This window comes from Lissotriton vulgaris, chromosome 4_1 (assembly GCF_964263255.1).
Source record: "Lissotriton vulgaris chromosome 4_1, aLisVul1.2, whole genome shotgun sequence".
Classification (NCBI taxonomy): Eukaryota; Metazoa; Chordata; class Amphibia; order Caudata; family Salamandridae; genus Lissotriton; species Lissotriton vulgaris.
Window position 1 is genome coordinate 72,017,467 of NC_141691.1, and position 26,705 is coordinate 72,044,171.

The 26,705-nt window shown below is 46.5% G+C and overlaps 1 pseudogene; it reads left to right on the forward strand.

Annotated features, from left to right (window-relative positions):
* LOC147718389 (uncharacterized) overlaps positions 1-26,705 on the forward strand; it is a 110,700-nt pseudogene that overhangs the window by 82,953 nt on the left and 1,042 nt on the right.

The following is a 26,705-nucleotide window of genomic DNA, read 5'->3' on the forward strand; positions in this document are numbered from 1 at the left end:
AAGAAAAAGCCTCTCTACCCATTGTGATGACTGCCCTGCTCAAATCCTCCCTAAGGTGGCCTGTAGTGTCTGCCTCTTTGAATGAGTTACAAAGTAAGTGAGTGATCCTGGCTTCATTTGATAGTATTTAATATGTAGACCATCTTCTCCCAGTGAATTCCCACTGTTCATACCTGCAAGTCCTGTAAATTCTTGTCTTCTGAGATACTGATGGACAGAGCGGCGCAGCGCTCCAGTCCAATCGGGGCAATGTCACATTTGTTAAAAAGGCCTCTTCCATTGCCCGAGTTCCACCGGCCCATATTGATCCACATAAGTCTCTAAACATTTTAAGCATACCTGATTAAGGGATACCTTTAGAGCTCCCCCAGGATTCATGATTTCTTGCACATTGGAAGGGTCTTCCTGCTGACACGACTGGAATGCCCGAACCCCTCCCCGCTTTCCCCCCTTGTTCATAGTGTCTCAACTTCAATCTATGAGGTGCCCTTCCTGTCCTATGTAATGTGTTTGAGCAGCACTTGGCCACAGTCTTAGCAAGGGCACAGTGGGTGTCGCATAGCACTGTTTTGTCAAATGATTCACTGCAGTCTGCAGTCATTGTTTCTTTCTGCGCTGCCTCTTATGCAGCGCTGCATCACTTCGAAACTGCCCTGTAATATAATATACACCTTACCAGCTGCCACAGAGTCTGGTCTGAGGCCACTGACCCATCTTTATAAAAAATGTGAGTTTTTTTTAAAGAGTTTTATTTTCATTTTTGTTTTAGTTGCAACACGTAATCATGGTACAAATACTAGTAACAAGCAGGGTAGACTTGTATCACTATCAGGTGCAATACAGTAGCAAGGACTCAGGGTGAGGAGTGGCGCAGGGGCCAGGGCAGCTGACTCCAGAGCACGGAGCTCACGGTTCGATCCCCGGCTGCGGTTGCATCTCAGCCCAGAACCATGTGACTCTGGGCAATAGCTCGCTTCATCTTCCCGACAGCGCCTTGCGACACTTACGGGGTTCATACTTTACAAATACTGGGTTATTTACAAACTCTCATATAAGGGGACAGTGCTCTGGAACCTCATGCTGACCCGCCCTGGATTGCCAGGAGCTCCCTCAGACTCAGGGCCGGACTGGGAACATCAACCAAAGTGCTCGGCTAGCCTCCCCACCCTCTCCCCACTGGCGCTGTAATAAAAACCGGCCCCCACCCGTGCGGCGCACTGGGGGATTGCCCGGTGCCCAGTATGGCCAGTCTATCTAGGGTTCCTCCCACGGCCGTCCCGAGGGGCTTTTGTAAGCATGCCCTCGGTCAAATCCTGTCATTGCGGCTCATGTCTGAGGTACTTCTCTTCTATCCATCTGTCCCTCATACGCCTTTCCTGTACCAGTGCCCAGTGCCCGTTCAATAGTATCTCTGCCCCACATGTTCAGTGTGGCGCCCACAGGGGACAGCCATCCGATGGCCACTCTGCGCTTTGCCAAGCAGTACCCGCTTGTGTTGCATCTTACAATTTTTGGTGGTGGTACTATAATACTTAAGTCCTAAAGGTCATTTTCAATAATAAGTTATAATCCAAACACCATCTTCCAGAATGTTACTGTCCGCGATATGTGGTGGTGATGGAGGTATGATGCTACATCGCAAACGTTAAGATCGCATACCTTTACATCAGCGTCTTTACATCGCACGCGCATTCACAACGTAAGCTTTCACCACGCAAACCATTACTTCGCTTCCTTATCCAAATGCATGCAAAACACATTCACAACGCACACAAACACCCTGCATGCTTTTAAATCTAGATTTGTTTCCCGAATACCCCCTACACAACACACACTACCCTAAAGCCTAAACAAGAACCCTACACTTTTCTAAACCCTAAGCCCTAAACCCTAAGACAGTACGCCTAACACACTGTCCTCCATAACACACACTACCCTAAAGCCTAAAAAAGTACCCTATACTTCCCTAACCCTAAGCCCTAATACACGACGCCTAACACACTGCCCTACAGTATGACCACCAGGCTCTGCCCTAAACCCTAAACTAAACACTACGGTCTAAGCATAAACCCCTTACCTCATTCTCCTTGCGTTGTCCCTTTGCTCCTCCGCCTCTGTCCCGGTGCTCGTTGGTGTCGCCCGCCTCGCGTCCATTACATCACATACGATTTAAAAGCATATGCGTTTGAAATGCACATGCAATGTAATGGTATGCGGGGTAGTGGTCTGCGTCGCAACGTCGCTTGCGTTGTAACGATTGTGACGTAAACTCTTGCGACGTAACACATGCGTTATAATGGATGTTCGCCGGTGGTGATATGTGGAGATAAGAACACATTCTATGCGAGTGCATGTCCCAAGGGCACAAGAACCAAACCTATATTCTGTGCTGGGGGTACACATGTTTCTAACTTCCAACAAAAGATTGGTATGTTAACAAGTCCCACAGCATGAACCAGTCCTTTGTGTTGGTTGCATTCGATCTGTCCAAAATCGGGTCGACTATCATGTGTCAGTTGCCCCCAATATCAAATTCTGCGCTCCAAATTTCACAAGGGTTCGAGAAAGGTGAAAGAAAAGGACCTCTTGTTCCTCACAGGGGCATAGATTGAGCCAACCACCAGTGTCATGCCTTGTAGCGTGACTTTGGCAAAGACATGCTCACCCTCTTATGCTGCCACACTTTTCATACCATTACAGGTCGGGTCTTCCTAAACAGTACAGCAATACCTCCCCGTCTACACAGCGAGGAAGTCGTGGCGCCATCGGTATCATGCTGTTTGCTACGAGCATAAATGACCGTACCAACCCAATCTCTCTTCAGTTTCAATGATTCAAGTTTTGAGAGGTGTGTTTCTGGTCAAAAAGCATTATTTCGAAACTATGTAGGCGGAAACGATGAATCAATGAGTGAGATCATGTGCATCAATGCGTGGACGCATATGTCTTGATGTACCGACCACAGATTTTGCGGTGGGATTGAACCACAGTCTCCCTTCCAGTGAGCCTGCTCTCCTGATCTACCACTGGGGTCTTGTGCCATGTCTGTCATTGGTCTTCATGATAGCTGATGCACTCGGTCAAATGTGAACACTGGACCCTACAGAACATAGATGTGGATATGTCACAGACCATGTAAAATGTGGGTCCATACTAGTATCGATGCCCGGTTGGCTGCTGGCGCAAGGCGCCTCTTAGTTCCCATTTTGAATAGTTACCAAACAAAGAGACGAGCGCTGGCAATAGGGACACAAGAACAGAGTTTATTTCTCATGAGGAGAGCCTGTCATTTCAGACACGAAACAAGGTGTCATCGGGAGGTGCTCTAACAAGTGAGCTGAGACCTCGTCTTTTATACCTTACAAAACACTTAGCATTACAATCAAGACATTGTGAAACATGGAAAAGTCATCCCCATGATCCTCGTGTCAATCCTACCCCACATATGTTCACAATAGGGACCCTTGACCTGCTGATAAGAGGGGAGGGTAATCACGCAGCTGAGTGTTCCGCCAATTTTTAGGATGTGTGCGCCTGATCATAGCCCAGGGGGTGGGGTGGCCAGGATCAATAGTGGGTCCTTTGAAGAGGAGTGATTCCATACAATAAGCAGTAAACAGTATCTCCTGGCTTAGGCGATGACCTCAGACATGTGTGGACAGTCGATCGCAGAGGGAGGGTTTACTAACAGATGGGTTATTCATGAAAGGAGAGGAGGTGCTGGTCAGGCGCGGCCGTGACTCCCAAGGACAGGGTCTTGCAGAAGAAGAAGGTTTATGACTTGCCCGTGTGAGGGAGAAGGGAGGGGGATCCAGGGGGTGTACAGGGACAGAGTCGCACAGAGAGAGAGAGATCTTATGACTTATGTGTGAGAGAGCGGGGACAGTCAGGTGCAGCTGGGGAGGGCTATGTCAGCTAAGGCAAAGGATGCCTCTTCAAGAGGGAACGGGGGGTTTGCGTGGGTCAAGCAGGAGGGTTGTCTTTCAGGGCAGGGTCGCGCAGAGGGAGAGGGTTTCATAGTTTATGCATGTGAGAGAGGGAGGGGGGTTCAGATACGCGCAGGAGGGAAGCCGGTGATTCTAATGAGCAGGAAAAAGGCCAGGGTGCCTAAAAATGGCTGTCATGCACATATGGGTGCAGGCTTTTACTGGCAGAGTGATGCGGTCAATATTTTACGGTATTCATGGTGCTTACAGGGAGAGGAGCGGGAAAATGGAATAATGAACGCTGTTTATGTACATCAATTTCTCACATTTCCACAGTCGCCCCTTTTTACATTACAGAGTTCATTATTGTAATTGATGGGGGTACAAAAATACACAGGCGTGGTTGAAGAATTAGCATTTGTCAATACTAACATTGGCATATAATCATGGACAGCTGATGTGATGGGCAGAATGCAGCACATAGGAAATTGCATTTGTCGAGTTCCTAACATTCAGACGCACTACATAGCATAAATGTATCTGACTTAAAAAATGCGACCAATGAACATTTTGACCAAGTAGTTGAGGGCGGAATTCAGTTCAATACACAAGATCTCTTCGTCACAGTGTCTTTTTAGCAGTGAGCCATCACTGGTAGGCTCTAGTCCGTATCCTTTCGTTGGCGCTGTTGAGCACCGGCGGTGGAGCTTTAGGTCCAGCTCGTATTCAACCTTTCGCGTTGCAAGGTGCGGTCTGTCCTCTGCTGTTAGACCACAGTCCTGTTCCCTAACCAGTCCTTTTAGTGGCGCCTCATGCTCGGCACCTATATTTCCGTGGCAACACCCTATTCCCACCTGAATGCCGTTCTTCCTTTTGGCGTGAAATCACATGGAAAAGAGGGTGTGTGTGGTTCAAATAGTCGATAGGAGAGAGAGCGGAGCTGGGCCAGAGTTCCTGGGACACACAAAAGGGACCAGGGGAGCAAAGGATAACAAGCAGGCAGGCCCATCAATCGGGCCCAAAGAAGGGGGACGGAACTCCAGGCACACGTGGGTTAGCAGACGGAGGGCTTCAGGGCAGCCCGTCATTTTTCATTTTCCACGCTTGAAATTGCTGTCTCGTCCCGTATCTTGTTGCTCTGCAGCTCCACCTTTGGTCGAGGTCGCATGTATCTCAAGATCTGCAGCCAGGCTCGTCCGACCCTTCTCCTCCGGTGATCGCAAATCTTTGAATAGGTACAAAACAAGCTTTTAGAGAACTGACAGAAGAAGTCATTTATGCAGGTGAATTCCTCCCTCAATCCTACGCACTTGGGAGACACGCTCATCGGTCACAGTCAGAGGTCTATTACCAAGCAGTGCATATGTCAACATTCCTACTGTGTTCATGCCAAGTGTATTCATCGTCTATTCATGACATAAATGTATAGAAATAATATTCCCATCAACTGCGCATTTCATCAATTTCAACATTTTGGAGCTTCCAGTGTGGACTTGTCTTTCAAACCCGAGCCTTTAACAGTCTAACATTTCCCTTCAAGGCTGGCTAACCTTTTCAAACAGGGCGGGGGCGCTATCATCGAGAGTCACGTAAAACAGGTTTTTCTCGAGGGACGACAGTTACTCATGGTCATCATGCTTATATCCGGGACAGCAGCTGGGGTCTATCAAATGGGGCGGGGATGCTTCGAACGCTCGCGCTTGGGTGCAAAAAGGGGGGTGGGGCAATCTGGGCATTGGGGGTCAATCTAGACGTTGGCGTTCGTCTCTGATGAACAAAGAAGTAAGGTGCCATTGACATACAGTTCCCCTATAAATGGCCAGATTGGGGGACCTTAGTCGTCTTACCTGTCCTTTCCTTCTCAGCCAATTCGAGTTCATTCATTTTGCAGAAAGGAGAGGTAGTAATATGGCGAGATACAATCATTTTAGTTTCGGTCAATTTCGCTGAACACCTTTGCGTTCAATAAGTATCCAATCAGACTGGTGCCAGCGAGGCACGATTTTACCATAAAAAGGAAGAGGAAATAGGGAGACTCTCACAGAGAGTGAGAGTCGTCCACAATCTAAACGAGCCATTCGGTACACGTATGACATGTAGAGAGAGAGAGAGAGACAGACAGACAGAGACAGAGACAGAGAGAGATAGGAAAAAAAGGCGGTAGAGAGGTAGAGAAAGAGAGAGAGACGTGTACAAAAATAGGTCATTTAGTGCGTTCACAACACAGAACAGCAGGGGGTCAGGTAACAGAGGGACACAAACAAAGGGAGTACATAAACCCCTACAGTACACACACACACAAACTCAGACAGGGGAACACAGTACATGTATTACATATATATAAGACATTCACAACAAAACAGAAAACAATAGTTGGCCAACAAGATCTATATATATATATTTTTTTTTTATATCCTTCGTATCTTTACTGTCCTATTTACCTACGTGCTTAGCTCTTTTTACCTTTCCCTCCTTTTCCCTCTCGCTTGTTATCTCTTCGAGCGTTCTCAATTGCCAATACTTACACCTCGGTTAGTCGATCAGAAATTAACCTGGTCGCGCTATTCACCCATGGTTGGATCTTAAACCATTTTCCAGTTTCTTCCTTTGGTGGGAAGTTCTCCAGGCTGAGGCAACGGCAAGTATTGATCGGGAGAACAGTCGGGCAGCTTGGCTAGATCTATAAGAGTGTGAGAAGGGGGGCAGTACATTTTGAACATCAGCAACATTTCTAACTTCCCAGACGGGTGGTGCCTTGGTAACCCTTACCCGTGCACTCTTCTTTGTCCTTTCCCTATCTAGTCAAACGTCTAGTTACATTATCTAACGTGTTATTTCGAGTCAATTTTCGTCATACAGTACCCGTCAAGTCTCTATGTCAGTCCATCCTCCCAGTCGCTATGTTCTAAGGAGGAACAGTCATGTTTAAGTCTACGTCTTTAAAAAACTTATCGTCATAAGGACTATGCTCATATTCCCTCCTTCCCTTTTTCGTCGGAGGTTCGATCATCGCTCTCCCATACTTCAGCCGATGTTCCAACGTAACCTGCAGAAGGGAGGAGAAAGAAGGGGTCGGGGGGGGCAGCATTCAAACCACATCAGCATGCAGTAATCCGAAAATGTTTTTACCTACCATATACTCGACCTATCTCCACGTAGTGCATTTCTTTACCATCTCGGCGTTTAAGCCCAGAGGGACCAGTAATGTCAGATAGATAATCATTGACGATCTGCGTATCTACATGAGTTACTTGGTCGCAACCCCTTTTGGTTGTGTGCAAGGGTGGCGGTCAGGTGGCATTTCTGTGGTGTCGCTTTAAGGCTTCTAAAACACTTTTCCGGCTGCCTGTGACACATAATGTAGCTGCTAAATATCGGGTCCTTTTTAACCTTCAGCCTTCATCATACTTTCTCGTTGCTCACAGTAGTAATACATTCAAAACTCATTAATGCAACCGCTACAACTATGCTTTCTTTTTCAAAAATACTTTTAATAAAAAGTGCTGGTGTATAAATACAGGCCTACAACCCAGTGGACCGGCCACGGAGCAGATTGGAACTGTACATAAGAAGAACGAAGTTGGTGGCAGTTCATTGCATAAAGTGCGGCAGTGCAATAAAATCGTATCGAACTTTCCTACAGAGCAAGCATGATGCATATCAAGAATTCAGTTTTTCAATTAATTCATTAATTCATTATCCAGATGCTCATTCACTGTCTAAATTACACCAATTCATTGTTCCCAATCATAATTAGTACCCACCCTAAATCAGTTCATTGTCCAAACACATGATCAATATCTGTATTGCTTTCTTCTCTAAGCACATAATCACTATCCATCTTATCGACTTTCATTGTCCAAAAATGCATGCATATCTCAGAGCATCAAATATTCGAGCAATCCGGGTGAACAGGGAGTTCGAAAGTTTCGTTTCGTGTATCGGCGCCATTTTGGGCGAGGTCAGGCAGGTTCCGGTATAGTCAGAATGTCTCCAATGACTCATGGTTGGACCAGAACCTTCCGTTGGCAGTTCAAAAAGTTTTTCGCAATGTGGTAACAGTCTAACAATATGGACCATCAGTCAAAGAGTGGGGAGGGCGGCAACAATTTTCCTACCGGGTCATTCTGGTGTTCTACCGGAACTGATCAAGTCTGTACCTTGGCTGTGTTTTAGCCATTTCCAAACTGAGGCTGGCGCCGGTAGGAGTGCGTCGATGTCGCGGGTCCCAGTGAGGGGGACGGGGGCGCCCATGCAGAGGGGTCGGGGGGCCCCCCCGGCTCTCATAGAATCTTCAAAGTTGAGGAGAGAAGGCATGGGGCGTGTGTCCGTCCCGGGCAAAAGGACCGCTTTTCGATGTGGACCCTCTTTAAGTAAGAGCGTTGGGGTGTCGCTGGAAGCCTCCACCTGGAGGGAGGTGGGGGAGGCTCGTTCGCGCCACCTCCCCCTTCCAGCGACCCCGCGCCGATCCTCGGCTCCGCCGTTTCGATATTGGCCGTGCCGGCTATTGAAGATGGGGGGGGGTCGGTGGCTGAGGCAAGACAGCCCCCCCCTTGACATGTGGCGGGACTACCTGCAATTGTCCAGGCGTTGCCGTGTGGCTGGGCTACCTGCAACTTCCAGGCGTGGACATGTGGCGGGACTACCTGAAACTATCCAGGAGTTTGACATGTGGCGGGACTACCTGTAAGCGCCGCCGTCCTCGCCTTGGCTTCGGCCTTCGTTGTGGGCCGGATCAGGCGAAAGACAGAGGGGGGGGTGGTCGGTGGCTGAGGCAAGACAGCCCCCCCCCGTGGCCTGCAGGGCAGCAGAAGAGGAGAGAAGGCAAGGCCATCACGGTTTTCTGGGCCGTCCGCCCCACAGCCTCCCCTTCCGACTGCGGCCAGGCGAGCCCCGCATGCCTCGAGGCCTCGCCTTCCGGATGGGCGTAACCGCGGACCTGTTGCACTTCGGGAGTTTCCGGAATGGGGGTAGGTACCTATTGATTTGTATCTATTTCATGTGACCGTTATTTGGGCGTGGTGGGCAATGAGGCAGACATGTTTAGGGCAGGAATAGGCAACGGAACCTAGCTACCTCGTGGCTGCCTTGGTGTCAAGCTTGTCTTCCCTCGCCATTTTTTATGTTTCTTATTGCGAGTTATTTCTAACGTTTCTTATTTTATTTTTAGCGAAGTTGATAACTCATCAGTGGCCTACTGATTTCGCTCAACTCTTTTTCTTGTATTTTTATGCCATAACCTATTATAAGCTATAGCGACTAGTCCACACTTAATGAACATGTCCTTATTAGGTGTGCCCTCCAGTGGAGCTGGATGGTTCATCTCTAATAAGCGGTCCGGGCTAAACAGGCTACCAATCAGTGGGGAGAAGATAGGCATGACGGATTACAACGGGGACAAAAGTCTGCACTACCTATCTTATCACGGCGGGCAAAGACTAGACAGAATATTTCTATTCTCCGTTGTTTGCAGGCGGTGAATACCTCAAAAGAACCAATCTCGAACAATCAATGTTCGGTCAATCAAACAATCAGTGGGGAGAATAAGTGGGTACGAAAAGTTTGCGTTACCCACTCTTTCTCTACCTGCAAAGAGAGACCTTGTTCTTCCCTGTTTGCAGACAAAGAATCTCCAGACAATAATCCACGAACGACAGTTCGGGACAACAGTGGGGGAGGAAGATAGGCACGACGGATTACAACGGGGACAAAAGTCTGCGTTACCTATCCTTCACTGCTTGCAAAGGGAGAGCCTGTTGTTTCTCCGTTTGCAGACGGTGAATCTCCAGAGGTACCAACAAAAGAGTAATACTAGTATTATCCAAATCAAACAATTATTTCACAATTTGTCGCATTTACGCGACCTTACCCGGACCGGACCGTGTGGGCAGTTCTTCGCCTTCCTCCTTCCAGCGCCCGATCGTTCTCTTACTCCATGATTTTACCGCAGCAGTCCTGTGGGATTCCAGTCAGGACAGTAGGTCACTCGAGAGAGGTCCGTTCAGAATTGGTGAAGTTCATTCAATCGGCAGCCGGACGAGGGCCCTCTCAAGGCAGGTATACTCCGATCATTTAGATATTCACCTCATCGTCTGGATCTCTCTTACTGGACCTCATGTCACTGATGGACCCTGCGTTGGGACGCCAATTGTAAAATGTGGGTCCATACTAGTATCGATGCCCGGTTGGCTGCTGGCGCAAGGCGCCTCTTAGTTCCCATTTTGAATAGTTACCAAACAAAGAGACGAGCGCTGGCAATAGGGACACAAGAACAGAGTTTATTTCTCATGAGGAGAGCCTGTCATTTCAGACACGAAACAAGGTGTCATCGGGAGGTGCTCTAACAAGTGAGCTGAGACCTCGTCTTTTATACCTTACAAAACACTTAGCATTACAATCAAGACATTGTGAAACATGGAAAAGTCATCCCCATGATCCTCGTGTCAATCCTACCCCACATATGTTCACAATAGGGACCCTTGACCTGCTGATAAGAGGGGAGGGTAATCACGCAGCTGAGTGTTCCGCCAATTTTTAGGATGTGTGCGCCTGATCATAGCCCAGGGGGTGGGGTGGCCAGGATCAATAGTGGGTCCTTTGAAGAGGAGTGATTCCATACAATAAGCAGTAAACAGTATCTCCTGGCTTAGGCGATGACCTCAGACATGTGTGGACAGTCGATCGCAGAGGGAGGGTTTACTAACAGATGGGTTATTCATGAAAGGAGAGGAGGTGCTGGTCAGGCGCGGCCGTGACTCCCAAGGACAGGGTCTTGCAGAAGAAGAAGGTTTATGACTTGCCCGTGTGAGGGAGAAGGGAGGGGGAGCCAGGGGGTGTACAGGGACAGAGTCGCACAGAGAGAGAGAGAGATCTTATGACTTATGCGTGAGAGAGCGGGGACAGTCAGGTGCAGCTGGGGAGGGCTATGTCAGCTAAGGCAAAGGATGCCTCTTCAAGAGGGAACGGGGGGTTTGCGTGGGTCAAGCAGGAGGGTTGTCTTTCAGGGCAGGGTCACGCAGAGGGAGAGGGTTTCATAGTCTATGCATGTGAGAGAGGGAGGGGGGTTCAGATACGCGCAGGAGGGAAGCCGGTGATTCTAATGAGCAGGAAAAAGGCCAGGGTGCCTAAAAATGGCTGTCATGCACATATGGGTGCGGGCTTTTACTGGCAGAGTGATGCGGTCAATATTTTACGGTATTCATGGTGCTTACAGGGAGAGGAGCGGGAAAATGGAATAATGAACGCTGTTTATGTACATCAATTTCTCACATTTCCACAACCATGGCCGAACCCCGGCATCATCCTGGACAGCAAACTCACCATGAAGAACTAGATCAACGCAGTCTCCTCCTCCTGCTTCTTCATACTTTGCATGTTCCGAAATATCCTCATATTGGCTCCCAATCAGCAACAGACACACCGTCACTCAAGCCCTCGTCACAAGCCACTTGGACTGTGGCAACACAGTCTATGGAGGATTCACCACACGCCTCCAGAAGCCACTACAGATCATACAGGACTCAGCTGCCTGACTCATCATAGACCTCCCTAAACAAACCCTCATCACCCCACACCTCATGAAACTCCACTGGCTCTTGATTCAGAAGAGATGTCAATTCAAGATGCTGATCCACACCTACAAAGCCCTGCCCAATCAAGGACTAGCATACTTTAACCACCGCCTGAGCTTCCACCAACTCTCCAGACATCTGCACCCTGCCTCCCTTTAACCTCACTCACCCCTGCATCTGCCAAAGCAGCAGTTGAGGACGCTTCTTCTCCTACCTTGCCGTAAAGTCCTGGAGCAACCTTTCCCTGCAGACCGCTCCCTCTCTTCAGCAGTTCAGGAAGGGGCTCAAGACCTGGCTGTTCAACTGATACCTTCTGGGTAGCTTGGCTTTCAGCACCTAGATACCCTTGTGGGTTAATAGCAGCTCTTTATAAATCCTGTTAGATTGATTGATTGATTGATATGTGGAAGGAAATAAGGGACATGGCATCCAAGCAAATCATAGTGAGGAGGGAGGAGGTATTGGGATAATCTCAAATGTGCCCTGAGAGTATCCACAATGGAAATGTCTAGAAAGACTGATACAAAAAACTGTGTATTAGTCAGGCACAGGACCATGACAGACCTTGAACCCTGCACACCTTTAACTAGGCAGGCTGTCACTAAGATCCCACTTTTCCAGTGACGTAGGGAAAGTCTCTTCAACAGAGTGGGTAAGAAGGATCCCAGGAACTCCATCACATCGGAACCCTCCATATTCTCCGGTGCTCCTATGATCCAGGAATTATCCCACCTACTCCTGTCCTCTAAGTTGATCACTTCCCTATGTAGAGTCCAAAGATCTTTGTCCCAATCCATGGACCGATAAATGCAGCCAATCTGTTCTTTTGCTGTGGACCTACGGTATTCCATCCTGTCCAGTTGGGTCTTTAAAATGGAGAGTTCTGGCCTCATGAATTTGATCTCATTCATTTAAGCGGGACTTTCCTGCACAGAGGTCAGGAAGATGTTAAAGGATGTACCTTTTTCAATAAGATGTCCATACTGACCTCTCAAACGGCTGGGGGGGTTCAGCATCTAATAACTGTCTCTGGAGTTTTTGTTGTGACATAGAAAGGGCAAAATCGTTACTGTCCACTTAGGCCAACACAACTGTTGGAATCTATACTAGTTGGGGATGTCAATGTTTCCCCTGAAGGCCTGCTGCGAATGGTTTGTCCTGACGTCAGGTGTCAGGAAGTTAATACAAGTAACCCTTGAAAACCGATGTGGTCAGTTCAGCGACCACGAGTTAAACAGCACACATGTTGCGGTCTGCTGCGCTGTCCTCAACAGCACGCTTTGCTCCTTTTCTGCTCTCTCATGGCGGCTCCGCGTACATTGAACTAGGTGGCGGCGCTTTCTTGCCGGTCACTGACCAAATCCATTCAAATGAGTGCTCACAATATCCACTGCCTGCTTCCATGGGTACAAGGTCCCATGGCACCACTGTTCCTGATTTGGTGATGAGGTTGTTGAAAGATTTCACCTTCACGTGAAATGTTTGTGACTGAATTATTCCTCACTCGTGCACCCTTCATTGCGCTGGCCTCAGCCTTTATACATTCGGCCTTATATTACAATGTGTGCAACATGCTTGCGAGCAGCACCTCATGCATATTGTGTGATATGCATTAATGCACTCACTCTCAGCAGCAGGAGAATAATAGTTCTGCGTTATAAAATTTGCGGAGTGATGATATGCGGGATGTTGGTTTACGGAATATCATCACATATTCCCGGGTGTAGCCCTGTTTCCAGTGCTACAGGCCTTTCAGATTCGGTATTTTACCACCCAATCCAATTGGGTGGTAAAATACCGAATCCAGGTGTGCATGCACATGTGTGCATGCACACCTATACCATGTGACAGACAGACATGCTCTTAGGGCATGTCTGTGTGCCACATGGCACACATGCCTGTATTTGTGGTGCTAGAGGGTGTCAAAGTGACACCCCCTGCACCCTTGCTGGAATCGGTATTTACCGAATCGGTAAATACCGATTCGGTAATGCCCATTGATTCCTATGGGCTTCAATGCCCATAGGAATCAATGAGCATTACCGAATCGGTATTTACAGAATCGGTAAATACCGAATCTCAGCGATTCGGTATTTACAGATTCTGTAATACCTACATCCCCCCCTCTATTTTACCACTTCTTAAATACCGAATCGGTAAAATTCGGTATTTAAGAAGTGGTAAAATAAAATTACCTACATCGGGCCCTTATTCTTTTAAATTGCATTATTTATATTATTTTTATCTATTATTTTATTTTATTACCCTTTACACCCTAAAAACGAATCCCTCCCTGCTCCCTTTAAATACCCCTGTACCCCATAATCTTAACCCACCCTTACTCCTTAAAATACCCCAACACCCTTAAACACGAACCCATCTTAACCCTATAAATATACCCTGTACCCCAAAACCCAAACCTATCCCTACACACTAAAAATAGCCCTGTACCTCAAAACCCAAACCTACCCCAGCACCCTAAAAATACCCCTGTACCCCAAAACCCAATCCTATCCCTGAACCCTAAACATACCCCTGTACCCCAAAACCCAAACCTACCCCTTAAACCTAAAAAAACCCTGTACCCCAAAACCCAAACCTAGCCCTGAACCCTAAAAATACTTCTATACCCCAAAACCCAATCCTAGCCCTGAACCCTAAACATACCCCTGTACCCCAAAACCCAAACCTACCCCTTAACCCTAAAAAAACCCTGTACCCCAAAACCCAAACCTAGCCCTGAACCCTAAAAATACTTCTATACCCCAAAACCCAAACCTAGCCCTGAACCCTAAAAATATCCCTGTACCCCAAAATTCAAACCTAGCCCTGAACCCTAAAACACCCCTATACCCTAAAACCCAAACCTAGCCCTGATCCCTAAAAATACCCCTGTACCCCAAAACAAATACCTATCCCCAAACTCTAAAACTACCCCTGTACCCCATAACCCAAAACTATAACTGAAACCTTAAAATACCCAAACACCCCAAAACATATACCTCAGTACCCCAAAACATATACCCCTATACCCATACTTACCTTATCCAAATATTTTAGAAAACCATGCTTTTACCATTGATGCATTTACAACAAATTTCGTTGTAAATGTATGGGTGGTAAAAGCATATAACATGTATATAATGGAATTGCGGAGTCAAGGTACTTTCCTAATGAAAGTATGCGGAGTGATGGTATGCGGAAAGAAAGTTGCGGAATAATGGGTGTTTACCCTCCCCCGGTAAGTACATTGGTGGCACGGCAGCCCACATCTCCAGCAGCATACTCATATTTTTTCACAACCCATTTGAAAAATGCACTGGTCTCTCTCATTGAAGGCCAGCACCGACATACACTTTTAGACACACCTCCCGACACAAGTTCTAGAATTGCGAACTTTAGAGCTGGGGAGCTACGTTCGAATCTCAGCATCAGCTCAACATCCTGTGATTCCAGGCAAATCGATTTGTCTCCCCGTGCCTACCACAAATGAATGTGTTCTTCTGTAATGTAAATTGTGCTCATGCCATGTTGTCGAGTTCGCGCTATATAATATTGCAAGGAAAAATAAAGTAGGAAAACTCGAGTTCAACTTCACACACTACTGAACGCGCACTCTTAAGTGCATCAGCAGTGCACTGTGAATCGGAACGTTTCACAGGCAAGTCACAGATAAGAAATGCTATCAAAACGAAATCCTACGAAACAATATACTACTCGCCGGCAGCAATTCATACTCGGACAACGTCGGGATGGGCTGCTAGTATTTTAATAAAAGTAGTCACATTAATTTATACATTCAAAAAAGGATGGTAAACTATTTTAGAATGAAATTATACATTTGTTTCATTTTTATATATTTTTTAACATTAACTTATATTTATTTATCTTGTTAATAATTTTAAATAATTTAATTTAGTTTAACATTGATTTTTATGGTGTTTTATTTTAAGTCCCTTCCTCCATTATTTCCTATAAGAGGGAGTTGCAGTACCAGTGGTTGGCCATGTGTGGTGCTGGACTTGCCCCAGCTCTGAGCAAGAGAGATTTATTGCTCTTTTAGGTCCCTAGTTGGCTGTAGTTTCTTTAGAAGTGCAGTTTGTGAGAAGCATTGACTTGTGGGTGGGTGCATGGCCCTCTTTAAACCCATCCATAACTCTTGGTAATCCACTCTCATTTAGAGCCGCAGGTCAGACCGCAGCCGGCGGCCTGTCAGTTGTGGTCTGACCGACATCTAGTGCTGCTGTCCAACTGTGGCATTATGATACGTGGCAGTCGGAAGCAGCATGCAGAGGGACTGAATTGACGTTACTGTTGATCTGAATGTAGTCTTCTGCAATGGGGCGGTGCTTGCTCAGGCACCACCGTAGTGATTATTATGTTCCTTTCAGGCAGCCTTTCAATTATTGTCTGACCGCCATTGAAAAGCTGTTTAAAACATACTTTGGGGGCCCCCTAGCATGTCCCCCGTCCCTCTGCGGTCTCCTGAATGAGGCCAAACATCCATACCCTGTGTTGCCTGGCACACGGTGCATGGATGTATGTAAACATCCATTTTCTCAATGCGGCTTGTGCTGCAGCCCTTTTCCGGCCACAGCACAAGCTGCAACGGAAAAATTGATGTTTCAGACTGCCTAATGGGCGGTCGCCCCCAAATTCATAGGATGGAACCGCGGACTACTAGTTGGTCGGTTTCCATTCCGACACAATGCCGGCCGGACGCCTGTATGACCGGCATCGTAATCAGGGCCTTAGTAATAAGTATGCCCTTTTTCCAGCCATTTCCTCTGGTCACTCCACATTTACTACCATGGGCATTCGGATTTTCCTAACCTGTGCCGAAACCTATGTTTCTGACTGACTCGGAAACATTTCCGACTGACCGATTACGATAGAAGGTAACTGACTCTTTCTGAGTCTTTCTGACTCGGTTCCGACCGGTATTCGGAGACTCCAAGTCGGTCGAAGCTGACCCCTCTTTACAACCATGCACAGTGTGGCATGCACCATGAGGTGCCTGCGACAGGGTGCAAGGTTTTTCAGAATCACCCCTTTTTTCAGTTTTTTTTGTCGGTTGGAACACAGGCTCCCATTGAAGTCAATGGGAGTCCGACTGAACGGTGTTCGAAAAAATCATAATCGATCGGTCAGCCTCGCCCAACCTGAGTCGGTCATAACCGATTCTAATAAGGATTCAGTTGGAATGCTTTCCGACAGACACCTAATGAGGCCCCAAGTAGAGTTATATGGGTGAGTATCATCCGATAGAAAAGATTGGAGAGGTGGAGATTTACACTTGTAGGTTTATAAATAGCATTTAGTAGTCCTTTAGTAGTATTAATTTAGCACTACTCAAGTACTACAAAATGCTGGTTCTCTTTTGTGCACAGGTCTTTAACATTATTCACAAAGAGGCATTTCCGCATTTGTGGCTGTTAATTATCTTAGTTTGGCATCAAGCTGTGTGAGAGGTAGGAACCATAGAATGAGCTTGAGCTTGCAGGCCTTTGGTGCTAATTGTGTCAGAAATCAAAGCAATCACAGTCCAGGATGAAGCAAAATGCTTCTTCGCAGCTCTAGTTCTTAAAATCACAGCTGTGAACACACTCCTTTAAGCATGCGATGAAAGAGTCCATCGTTTTTCCAGGTACTTGCATGGTAGGTGAAAGATGCATCTTTCTTAGTCCATCTTCTTTTTGGGAAGAAAGTCCACCATCAGTCTTTCCTTAAGCGAGGCATAAGAACCTCTTTCTCTTTCCTGGAATTGGAAGATGATATTTCTAGTGTTGGGGCTAACACAGTGCAAGAAGAGCAGTCACATCTCATTGTTGATGTCAAGAGCTCCAACATAATACAATTCTCCATCACCCACCTCATGCCAAGCTTGTAGGCGCCTGAGAGTCTGGGATTGAAGGAGCACAGAGGCAGTGAGTCGATGGAGGTGTGCTCCAACAGGACTGCAGGTTGGACATTAGCAATCAGCAATGCGGAAGGTTCAGCCTTCAAGGTCAAGACTTAGGTCCTCATAGGACAGCATGGTGTCTTCTGCTTCGGGTGCAAGGGGTGATGGGCAGCACTGGATGAGAGGAGAGTGAAGATCAAGGTGTGCAAGGAAATCAAAAGCTGCTTTGTCAGCAGCATTATGAGCACAAGAGATTAGTCAGGTGTACTTGTCATACCTTTATTGCAGCCAGCCAGATATGAAGAGTAGCATCATATCTGAGCACAACAAGCTGCACCTGTAGATCTGCCAGTGGCCCTTTGGTTCTGTGTATGGAGTGCTATAAAGAAACCTCTGCCTGCCTAGTACTTGTGATCATCTCTGCCCATCACACCTTCCTCCCTTACGGACACACTTACCCTCGTGCAGGGGAAGTTCTTCTGCATGCCAGGAAGTGGGGCTAGAGCCAGGCAGAAGTTGGGATACTACCTCTGCTACTTTGTACCATACCAGAACCCGCTCATAAAGGAGTTAGCTCGAGCTATGTTCTGCTTGATACCACCCATCCATTGACCACGCAGGCTCATCACGCCTTCTTCTCGATGGCTCTCTTCAGACCTCTTCCTTAAAACCAACCACTTGGAAAGACCGGAGTTCTGTCTTAAGGGCTCGATCATCTGCATGAGAAGCCAAGGGCGTAATGCACTGAGAAACCATGTGTACAACACTCTGCCCTGCCCAAATATTTGGTTAGAGTACCCGTTGGAAAAGCAATAGATGAATCCTTATATCTCATAGCATCTGGGACACAGGCAACTACCCCCTTGTGATAATCACCTTGGGTCATGACGTACCCACTTGTAATTCACTGAACTTGCACAGAGGCAGGAGGAAGACCCGAAGGAGATAGTCTTTTTGAGGCAAAGCAAAGAACATGTCTAAACAACAAAAGAGTGAGGGTATTAAGAGGTCACTCTTCTACCCCTATCAATATTCATACAACAACTAAAGAGTGACTACCAGTGAATTTCGAAACCGAAACACACTCGGAAAAAAGTGTAAAAAAGAGAAATGAAAGAAAAGACAAACCTATTGGTAAAAGGAAGAACTCTATTTGTAAAAATAACTCTCACTCACCCTAGTGGTGACATGCTTCATCATGGGGTTCCCACGAGGGAGACCGAATATCCCCCCCCGTGTGCTTTAACGCCTGCAATTGCAGCAGAGCAGGTTCACTAGGGCCCCCACTCCTAAATGCAAACAGGTAATAGTCAACTTGCTCGATTATCATTCGGACAACTAGATATACAGGTTGATCTGCTGAATAATCTTGCAGTATACGTGTCGGGAATAGATTAAAAAACTCACACAATTTAACAATCTCATATTACAGGCGTAATTTGACAATGTTAGAGATTTATCCCCCTGCTCCTCATCACGGATATTTGACAAAATTAACTCACGTCTGGAAATGATAAGTGTCCTGCTGTCGGAAGAGAAGTCAATGTCCATGGCACAGAAGGCGGGCCAGCAGGCAATGCACTTGGTGGAAAAAAACTCCTGTTAGTAAGGAGGCTAATATGGAAGAACAACGTAACCCCTGCCTCTCTGTGCGAAAAATTTTTGCAGTGGTCGCAGAAATCGATCAGCCTAGGAATAGGGGCAACCAGAATGTTTAATTTGTCTCTGAATTTTCAGAGTTAGGGATCTGTTTATGAGAGGCTTGCGCCGCAGGAGTGTCACTTTTTGATGCTCCGGTGGCGTAAGCCTCTCAATCATATCCACGAGAGGACGCAAAGCTACTTTGCATGGCCTCATAGATATGGAGTAAGACATAGCAGTGTTATTCTGCCTCAAGGAGGCGTTCAATGTGCGTTGCTGTGGGGTTTCCCACTCAGCACCCATGGATTTCGATGCTGCTGCAAATATTCTTAATCATGTAAACCTGGGGCAGCGCCAAAACCTTACGCCTCCCAGAGCAGGCGTAACGAGGAGAGATATTTCTATGTCACCTCATTTTCTCCTGTTTTCTGCAGCACACATGGAAAGAGGAAGACGCCTCTCTGGATTGTTTTTGTGCAGGAAGGTGCCCCTCCTGCACAAAAACAATCCTGACTGCAATGGAGGCACCCGTGCACCAGGTTGCTTACATTGGCGCTAGACTGCCAAAACGGCACAAGTACACGCAAAAAGGACAGGAATGCGCCATATTTCATGAATACAGGCATTCCTGCCCTTTCACATTGGCTTAAGGCTGCGCAGCAAGAAGACTTTACACCAATTCCTCATAAATGAGGCCCTAAGTGTGTATTGAAGGTCGAGCAGCATCACTTTTGAAGCAAGATAAACATGAGAGGAGAACAAGCACCTGTTGTAAGCAAAATGTACCAGTGGGCCCTCAAACATCCATTGACAAGTCTTCTCCACATTCAAAGGAGGGAAGGGTTCTCAGTCAAGAAATAAATGGGGTCTCCAAAAAGGGGCAGCCTCGCCTCGATAAACATGAGAGGAAGAGGCAGGGCAGAGGCAAACCCAAAGTTCTATCAAACCTGAATGCACATCATAGCAAAACACCTTATCCAATCTTTATTCGTGCTGAAATAGTAAGGAAGGGCAAGCAGGCAACAGGCAGGCTCACCTACCAAGTCTCAGATGTCTTTAACAAGTGGTGTTATGCCTTTTCCTAGTGGTGGTCAGCAGGAAAACAATTGGATCAACAAAATGCCAGAGCAAGAGTTGCTCGGAAAGGGCTTGATTATAGGAATAAATAAAACAAGCATAGCACCAACAAAATTAGGTACAATGAAGACACAAGAGAAGGAAATGCAGTCCTCAAGTGATAATTATCAGGAGCTATAAAACCATCATCAAGAAGTTCTCCTAAAGCTAAAAACAATTGGAGGCAGGGATAAAACATCCAGAGGAGAAATAGTCACTATTGCATCGCAAACAGAGTGGGAATCTGTACATCTGCATGAAGACTACAAAGTAGGGCACATCCAACAGTGTAAGCAAAGTACCGAACAGCATAAAAGCGACTGGACCAATACAAAACCTGTTGCGGGAAGTTATACCCAACAGTATCCATCAAAGACAGTGCAAACCCTGTTACAACCACAGGCCCAGAGCATCTCCCAAGATCTAATCAATACCAAGAAGGAAGAAACGAGCAAACAGAAGGGCAAGGGCTCTCTAGTGATGTTGGATCCAGCAAGAACGCAAGCAGGAACTCCACAACAAGCGGCTAATAGTTAGACGCAAGCCCCAAATCTGGAGGCAAAGGTCTGTAGGAGAAAGGAAAAGTTAAAGGATTATTGCAAAGAGGAAATAAAAATCTGCGGCAATTCCGACTCAAAAAAGACTCCTATGGTGTCAAGAATACCAATCAAGGGGAAGGCAAGATGTGTTCAACCGTGGCAATATCCTTGGATTTATAGCAGGATGACCTGCTCCGAGTTGGATCAAGTCTGAAGATGTCGTCTCTACTGAGTTCGTCCCACGGCGTGGATCATAACTCACTGAGCCCACATTGGTACCCTTTGCAGCACAAGAATATGCTGATCTTGGCTACCAAAATAAAACAACCCTAAGAGACTAGGGCATAAAAAACACACATTACGTTGCAGATGCCTACCCGTTATCACTTACTTACCAGCATACGCGATTCCACCATAGTCAACATCTGTACTACAAGGCGCAGTCGGCCCGCAAGCAAGGACACGTCACTCAAGAAGAATGAGCATGAGACTGATTGTCATAACTGACCAACGGATACACCAGGATAAATCAATGCAATGCACTCGACCCCAGGGACTGGCTTCCAGCAGCACTTTTCATGAAGGATCCCGTCGATTGAAATATTGAGATCATAAGGTCCCAATCTGAAACGGGGCTCATGTTAAAAATATGTTCCTGGAATCGGAGTGGCTTGAATCAAAAGATAAATGACCATGATCTGATCTGTTACTTGTAAACATTTCAAGTCCTTACGCTGCAGGAGACTTGGGCACAGACCTCAGTGCCTTTAGGTAGATTTGTGGAATATATGAGCCCGGCAACAATGGCTGAATGATCAGGGCGCCCAAAAGGCAGTCTTATTATTATTATTTAATTTATAAGGGGCTCAGCAACCCAAAGGTTTCCCGGCGCCTCCTGCATAGGTCAAAACAAAATACGGGAGAAGGGCCTATTGATTAAAGAGCCAGGTCTTCAACATCCTACGAAAATGCACAAAGTTGGGCTCATTTCTCAAAGACCGAGGAAGAGAGTTCCACAAGGTAGGTCCTAAATAAGAAAAAGAGTGACCGCCCATTCTAGACAGTCTGTATCTAGGGACCACAAATTGAGTCTGACTAGCAGAACGAAGAGAACGAGGAGGAACATACAGTTGGACAATAGATTTCAGATATTGGGGGGCCTTACCCATTTTGATCTTGTGCATGTAGGTTAACGTCTTGAATTTAATACGGTTCTCCACTTTCAACCACTAGAGGTCACGTAAAGAGCTAGACACAGAAGAGAATTTGGGAATTTGGCAGAGCAACCGGGCAGCAGCATTTTGAACAATTTGGAGTTTACAAATCACTTCCTTGTTTGCTCCAAGAAACAGGATGTTGCCATAATCCAGGCGTGAAGTAATCAGAGCCTGGATGACAGTTCTGTTAGTCGATTTAGGCAGCATCCATAGAATTTTTTTGAGCCATCTAAGGATGGCGAAACAAGTTGCAGCGACTTTAATGGCTTGCGGCCTCATAGAAAGCTGATCATCGATTATAAATCCCAGATTGCAGGCTTGTTTAGTAGGCCGAGGGGTGACACCCAGCTCAGGAGGCCAGTGTTGGGGGCCCCAGAGTTCTTTGTTTTTCCCCAGAATAAGCACCTTGGCATTTTCTCCTTGAAGCTTAAGAGAGTTGTTTAGCATCCTCTGCATGATTTTACTCAGACCTAACTGGAGACAAGAGGGTCCAAAGGCTCCTTTAGCAGAAAGGGAGAAGATTATTTGGGTGTGGTCAGCATAAGAATAGATTGACAGCCTCCTCTGCAATCTCGGCCAATGGTTTCATATAAATGTTAAACAACAACAGGCTGAGAATCGAGCCCTGAGGCACCCCATAGGGTGAAGCATGGACTTTGGAGGCTGCCCCTGAAAAAGAAACCTGAAATGTACGACCGGACAGAAAATTTGCAATCCATTCCAAAGCAACTCCCGACACGCCAATGGATCTAAGTGTTTGCAAAAGCACGGTGTGGGACACCGTGTCAAAAGCGGCGCTCAGGTCTAACAATATGAGCGCCACAGTGTCACCATCGTCCAAATGGCTGCGCAGCATTTCACTCACTCCCAAAAGTGTGGTTTCAGTAGAGTACCCTTCTCTGAACCCTGATTGAGATGGCTGTAAGAGCTTATGGGACTCCACATAGTGAGTTAGTCTTGCGACATATATAAGTTGTGGGTTAAATCTGCATATCCCACCCCCCACAAGCTATAAAAACGGAGCCAGGGTTCCTGCAGTAAGCATCAAAGGGTGGACTGCAGATCTAGAGTCGCATTTAATAGTTATTATTATATACATTCATCCTAAAAGGAGGAAGAAAAGAATAATGCTGGAAAATTTAAGGGAAGTAATAATGGATATCAAAACGGAGCATACAAATTTAGAAATATTGATGACAGGAGATTTTAAAGCCAGTTTATTCTGTAGCCAAGATGATAAACTCAGGGGGTTATTACGATGACGGACGGAAAAGCACTCCGACCCCCATGCCACGCCCAAATGTACCACCACAATTCCGGCGGTCTGATTACAATGCGATGAATGTAAAATCCGACCGCAGTAGTTGGATTTCACTAAAAACTGTCCACCACATCTGGAAAATCATAAAATCCGACCGCGCCGGACGGAAAAGATGTGGAATGCATAAAAAAGGCCGATTCACCAGCAGTATGGCCGCAAATGATATTAAGATCAGATGGTGGAGCTGACGTAATGATCAATGTGTTACGACCGCTGCACTCGCGCCAAAAGATGAATGGCAGTCGAATGCCACTGTAGTGTAGTTCCTATTTTCCCTATAGGCCCTGCGCATTGGAATAACATAAACAGCAGTGTAGACGTATAACTGCGGTCTTCTAGGTCTCTACTGACTATGTTAGACTTAATTGGGTTTGTACCAGCTAGCTCAGAGGTCACTGGAAACTTTCTTGACTGAATAGGAAGTAATCAGCTTCCCTGGCTCAGACAAGAAGGGATTCAGTTTTCCAACAACCGCATTAACATGACAACTTTGCTCCTCAGAATAAGAGTCAATCTCTAGAGCCGTGTGAAACAATAGACAGCTATTTCACTCAGTCAGTTGTGCAGAATTACTTTCACCAGTATGCAGAGAATAGAGAGACAGGCGTTTTCAATAAAAGGTATTATTTATTGAACAGTCTTCCTTCTCATGCAAGAGAAATGAATTGCCACAATTGCAAGACTTGTTATTATAAAAAGTGCGTACAGTAAAAGGAGTATTACGAAATAATACTGTAAAAGCATTGATATGGTTTCTTAGCCATAAGATAGTTAAAATGAATAAAATATATACATTCATATATACATTTGGCTAACGTCCTCAACTGGTGCTTCTAACTACGCCTACCCCGGTGTACCTGACCTAAGCCTAATACATGGGAGGGACTAAGTAAGTGGCAGTTTAAGTTAAGTTGGTTTTGCCCAGGGTTTGCTTCAAGAATTCTCTCTAAGGGTTTAGTCAGCACCGTACCTCTGGAATAGAATGCAGGAGGTCTGGTATCTCCTTCTTAGAACCCGATATCCCAGTCACCCGCAAGGGTAGGCTGGAAACGCTGGAGCTGGATTTTCTCGGCAGGAGAAAAGACAGCGTCTTTCTCAGCGCGTCAAGGAGGAGGGGCAGCGTCCGTTGGCTTCTCACATCTGCTGGGCTCTCTGCAAGGGACAGCTGTTCTGCTCCAGTATTCACCACCACCGTGTTTGCTTAAGGCAACGTTGGTATATTTATACCTGAAAGGTGCCGAGTTTGACGCAAGTTTTTGGACATAAGACGTCAATAGAGATGTCACTAAGAACTGGTCGTTCTTACAATGCTCGCAAGAGTTCTATTACTAATCAAAACAAAGCAAGCGGGGCTTTCCCAGGTTGCTGGGGGGTTTGAGCTGTCGAAAGAACTCGGTGTGTTATCTAGGAATCTAAGGAAGTGGCTTCTGCTGTGTCATGTACTGTAATGAGCTGCAGAGACGAGTTACTGAAATATGGCTCTGATCGTTTATGCCATTATAGGGATATCTATTGATTATAGCCATATAGGGGCATGAGGTCACAATATTGATCGGGGTCCTAGATAGAACACAACACTACTTCACAACCAGGTCTCCAAGTGTGCCTGTTCTCTCTGCTGCCCCAAACACATCGAACACGTGCCAATGATACACCCCCAAGGTATTATAAACCAATGAAATTCGTAGTCAACATGGAAAATACAACTGACTGGCATTCCTCATTTTGACACATCCACATAGCAAAGTATAAAACCAACCCCTTCCCTGACCATCATCCTTTAAACAACTACAGCATTGAAGGGCCATACACCACAGCTGTTAGGAGACGCAAATTATCACACAACACACCATCACAACCACCTACATCAACACACACCAATACTTACAACACACACCTGACACACCTTACACATCTCCACCACCACCTTCCTCCCTGCATTTGTTACTTATTTGCACAGCATACACCATGTCACAGAAAAAAATGCCTACATTCACAGACAATGAGTTGTCAGTGATGGTAGATGAGATAATTAGAGTAGATCCACATTTGTTTGGAAGAATGGTCCAACAAACACCACTAGTTAGAAAAAAATCGAATGTGGAAAGGATTTGCAACAAAGTCAATGCAGCAGGGACCACCCTGTGCACACTGCGTGACATCAAAAAGAGGTGGCATGACCTCAAGAGCAGGGTGAAATCCTGTGCCCAGAGGAACCATGAGGCGGCTCAAAGGACTGGCTGTGGCCCTCCCATTCCACCACGGGCATTCACTGAATGGGAAGAGAAGGTGCTTTCCATCCTGTATTCAGAGAGTCTCACAGGAATAGCTGGGGGAGTGTAGACTGGTAAGTACCAACAAATTTCTCCTATTACACTGCTATGTACTGTCTTGCACAAACATAGAGCTAAACTTTCCAGACGAAATGCACTTATGTACTACACACTCTTTCCAACACACGTCTCACATCTCTACCATTTATTTCCTCTGATTCACGTCAAAGGTAGGTAGCAATAGTTCAATGGGGGTATGTGTACAGGTAGCTAGCACTACAACTTCCACCAGGCCCCCCTTGACTCACAGCTGAGCAGGATGGTACCCTCCCCCCACCCAGAACCATGTGCTGCTTCATCTTACAGGTAGGCAGCCATCCATGCTCTATTGCATCACCCTTGAGCAGGATGGAACACTCCCACCACCCCAGAGCCACGTGTAACCTATTACCGTCCTCTGCTCCACTTTACAGGGAGGTATCCTTCTCACCATAGAGGGGATGTGGGGTGGAGACAGGCAGCCGGCAATTGAACTCCCACCAGGCCCCCTTGACTCACAGCTGAGCAGGATTGAACAATCCCCACACCCAGAACCATGTGGTAGCCATTTTCTTGCTCTGCTTCACCTTACAGGTAGGTAGCCCTCTCATGCTCTCTTGCGTCGCTCTTGAGCAGGATGGAACACTCCCCCCACCTTGAACCATGTGGTAGCCATTTTCTTGCTCTGCTTCACCTTACAGGTAGGTAGCCATCTCATGCTCTCTTGCATCACCCCTGAACAGAATGGAACACTCCCCCATTCCACACCATGTGGCAACCATCTCCCTCCACAGTGCCTCCTAACAGGTAGGTAGTCCGCTCATGCAACCTGTTATCCTTCTCAAACTGCACGGAGCCATATGACCACCACATCCCTCACTTGTTAGCCAACTCTGTACAGATCCATATGTCACATCCAGTGTGCACACAGCTAGGTCCATGTAAATGTCACATATTTGAATAACAAAGTCCCATGCAAATACATGTTGGGCTTAATCATGCAAAGCACACAATGCAATGTGTAAGTCCCATTGTTTCAAAGCTTGAAGGCGCAAATGAACACAACACATGCACGGATACTCAGTCAAATGAACCAAACCACATGATGTCAAAGCAAAATGACGAACAGAAATTAGGAAGTTTTGGCATAACTGAAACAG